Below are 4,221 nucleotides of genomic sequence, written 5' to 3' on the forward strand. Positions count from 1 at the left end.
GGTTTGGGTTTCATATGTTGTTGCTATTCAAGTGTCTTGAGTTGCAATGTTAAGTCATTTATTTGTGTTCTTTCTGATTTTTTTATGTAGGCACTTAGAGGTATAAACTTCCCTCTAAGCACAGCTTTCAGCATGTCCCATAGGTTTTCTTGTGTTGTATTGTGCTTTTCATTTAGTTCCAGGAATACTTTTATTTCTTTCTTAAATTCTCCTTTGACCCATTCATCATTCAGGAGTGTGTTGTTTAGTCTCCATGTGTTCATGTGGTGATTAGGGCTTTTTCTGCTGTTGATTGTAAGTTTTTTTGCATTGTGATCTTGTGGTCTGATAGAATGCATGGAATTATTTCATTGGTTTTGTATTTATTGAGGTTTGTTTTCTGCCCCAGTATATGATCGATTTTGGAGAATGTTCCATTGTGTGCTGAGTAGAAAGTATGTCCTTTGGTGCTTGGGTGAGATACTTGGTACATGTCTCTTAGGTCCATTTGATATAAGGTGTTGTTTAATTCAGATGTCTCTCTGTTAACTCTCTGCCCTGTTGACCTATCTAATGGAGACAGTTGGGTATTGAAGTCCCCTACTATTAATGAGTTGGGGTTAATCTGGGTCTTAAAGTCCTGTAGCATTTTTTTTTATGAAGATGGGTGCACCAGACTTTGGTGAATATATGTTCATGATTGTAATATCTTCTTGATTCATTGTTCCTTTGATCAGAATGAAGTAGCCCTCTTTATGTCTTCTGATTAGTTTTAGTTTAAAGTCTATTTTGTCGCATATTAGAATTGCTACACCTGCTTTTTTCTTAGTACCATTTGCTTGCTATATTTTTTTCCATCCTTTCACTTTAAGATAGTGTCTGTCCTTGAAAGTGAGATGATTTTCTTGCAGACAACAAAAATTTGGGTTTTTTTTTCTTAATCCATTCACGTAGTCTGTGTCTTTTGACTGGGGAGTTCAGTCTATTAATATTTAAAGTTATTAATGAAAGATGAGTATTGAATCCTGTCATTTTTATTTCTGTTTACATTCTTGATATAGCTGTACTTTTCCACAGTTATACCTTCATTGAATTTCTTCCCACAAGCCCTTGGGTATAGTCATTCCTTTCCTTTAGCTCTTTGTATTGCTTCAAGAACACTCTGAAGGGCTGGTTTTGTGAACATGAATTCCTTCAGCCTATTTATATTATGGAAGATTTTTCTTTCCCCTTCGCCTATAATAGACATTTTGGCTGAGTTTAGTAATCTGCGTTGGCATCTGTGGTCATTTAAATCTGGGAATACTTTGGTTCAGGCTCTTCTGGCTTTCATAGTTTGCACTGAAAAGTCAGCTCTGATCCTAATGGGTTTTCCTTTATATGTGACTTCTTGTTTCTCTCTTGCAGCTTTCATTATTGTCTCTTTGTTTTGTACGTTTGGTGTTTTTACTATGATGTACCGTGGAGTGTTTCTTCTGTGGTCCTGTCTATTTGGTGTTCTATATGCTTCTTGTATTTGTATGGGCATGTCTTTTTTCAATTTTGGTAATTTAAATTTAAATTTTCTTCTACTATCTTGTTGAAGATCTGGTCCATACCATTATCTTGAGATTCTTCTACTTCCTGTATGCCTATGATTCATAAGTTTGGATTTTTTATGGTGTCATACAATTATTGCATGTTCTATTATTGTGGGGGGTTTTTGTTTGTTTGTTTTTTTGTTTTTGTTTTTGCTTTTATGAGACAGGGTCTCCATGTAGCTCCAGCTGTCCTGGAACTCACTATGTAGTCCAAGCTGGACTTGAACTCACAGAGATCCTCCTGCCTCTGCCTCCCAAGTGCTGGGATTAAATGTGTGCTCTACCATGCCTGGCCCATTCTTGTGTTTTTAAAATTTTTTCACAATCTTTGCTTGAGTGGTCTAGTTCGTCCACTTTATCTTCCAGTCTTGATACTCTGTTTTCCATTTCATTCATCCTAGGCCCAGAAGCAGTGCTCCTGGGGACCTGAGAAGGAACTGAGTTGCTCTGGATTCAAAGGATCAGGAAGCAGTGGTGGTTCCCCAGGTGTTTGGAGCGCCAAGACAAGGAATGGTACAGGATCCAGGCTAGGAAGAGAGATCTGCAGGGGAGATGAAGGGTGAATAAGGCTGGGGGCGTCAACGCGTGGAATGTACAGTTGACTTACCCAGAGTGAGAGGTCTGCGGGTTGGAGAGAGGACTGTGGGTTGTCCAGACCCATGGAAACAGAACAAACCCCCCCTTTTATTTGCATATAAGGTGTTTTGATCAACTCTGTGCCCACTCCCTCCCCTCCAACACCTCCCATATCTCCCCATCACTTTTTTCTTTTTCTTTTCTTTTGTTTTTTCTTCTTTCATTTATTTATTTTTATGGGGCTTTTGGCAACTATAAGATTCCCCCTTCTGAAGAGGTAACTATAAAATCTGTTAAGGATTAGATAGAAGCTCCAAAATACTTTTGATATTTTTCGCCTTTGGAACAGAGTATGTTGCTTAGAGTCCCAAGGACATTTTTACTTTTAGCAAAGAAACTGGCTACTTTGGGGTCATTTTACCCTAACTGTCTAGCCAATTCCTACCTCCTGTTCTTACCATGCCATCCTCTGAAGGGGTTACCAGCAAAACCCTTTTAATAATAATTTACATTCACTTTAGTATTCTATTGCGTTTTTAACTGACTAAGTGTGATAATTCTCTATAAATATTTCAGCTTTGTCTCATTTTACCTTTTTATTTTATTTTATTTTTGTCATTTTGAAGCAGGGTCTCCCTGTAGCCCCAGCTGGCCTGGAACTTACTGTGTAGACCAGGCTGGCCTTGAACTCACAGAAATCCTCCTGCCTCTACCTCCCAAGTGCTGGGACTAAAGGTGTGTGCCACCACAGCTGACCAATTTTACCTTTTTGAAAAATATATTTATTATTTTTATCATGTGTATGAGTGTCTTGCCTGTATGTGTGTAAGTACCCCATGTCATGCAATGCCCATGGAGGTCAGATGTTGGACTCCTCTGGAGCTGGAGTTATGGACAGTTGTTAACTGCTGGGTAACTGGAAATTGTGGGTGATGGAAATTGAACCCAGGTTCTCTGCAAGAGCAGCCAGTGCTCTTACTGCTGAGCCATCTCTCCAACCACTTATTATACCTTTTGTAACCCAGGTTAACCAAGTACTATTTCGGACATCATCATTTGTTGTAGAAATGACTTTCATAATATGAACATAATATGGACAAATAACTTTTACCTATCAGCTTGCAACTAAAGAGTTAATCGTATCATATAATTTATAATGTAGACCTGCTTACTGAGCCTTGAGCTCCTCTTGTAACGTAAACATAGCTTTAATCCCTTATCACCCTTCCATGCCCTGGAACTAGAATAATACATGTATAGCGGGGATATGTGTATGGTGAATATCCAAAGCTCTGCAAGCAGTGAGATTATTCATCAGAAAAAACAAAGATGAAGGTATTAAGATGATCCTATTTGTGTTGCAAACAATAGATGGGATTCAGTTGATAGCATTTGTTTATGATTGTGTGTGTGTATGTGTGTTTATCTGGGGATCAGAAAAGGCAAAATTCTCTGATAAGATAGGGGTCAGACTTTTACTTCCCCAGTTCATGCTGGATATACCATTTGCATTATAAAAAAGATCCCATCCTTGTTCTGAAGCACAGTTCTATGAGAAATATAAAGGAACAGGCTCTCAAAAGTTCAGGTCCACTCTTGACCTAAAAATGGTTGCTAAAAAGCATATGCCTTTAATCCCAGTACTCAGGAAGCAAAGGCAGGCAGATCCTGTGAGTTCAAGGCCAGCCTGGTCTACATAGCACTTCCAGACCAGCTGGGCCTACAAGGAGACCCTGTCTCAAAGAGACCAAAAAAAAAAAAAAGGCAAGCTGTCCAAGCTGTTTCTATTCAGGCATAACTGTAATGTGACATCACATAGTAAATGCCACAATTTGTCAGTGAAAAAATATGGTGCCTTAAATGGGAGGGATAGATATATGCATAGTTATAGAATATATACTTTTCTTCATAAGTCTCTTCCTGGATCCAGAAGTATGATCCAACTTTGTTTTTAACATACATATAAAAGTTACATAACATGCTGCACTCCAATCCTCAGGCCTCTTGGGGTAAGTCTATAGCGCAGCTCTCCGCGCCTTGACTCCCCAAGCCACATTCACCCTTCCATCTCCCCCGCTGTTCGCTA

At 38.9% G+C, this 4,221-nt stretch overlaps 1 protein-coding gene across 1 annotated transcript in view; it reads left to right on the plus strand.

Moving 5' to 3' along the window:
* Positions 1-4,221, plus strand: part of Sclt1 (sodium channel and clathrin linker 1) — a 222,251-nt gene that overhangs the window by 131,018 nt on the left and 87,012 nt on the right. The window lies entirely within an intron of this gene.

Source organism: Nannospalax galili, unplaced genomic scaffold (assembly GCF_000622305.1).
Source record: "Nannospalax galili isolate Female #2095 unplaced genomic scaffold, S.galili_v1.0 scaffold1631, whole genome shotgun sequence".
NCBI classification, from domain to species: Eukaryota; Metazoa; Chordata; class Mammalia; order Rodentia; family Spalacidae; genus Nannospalax; species Nannospalax galili.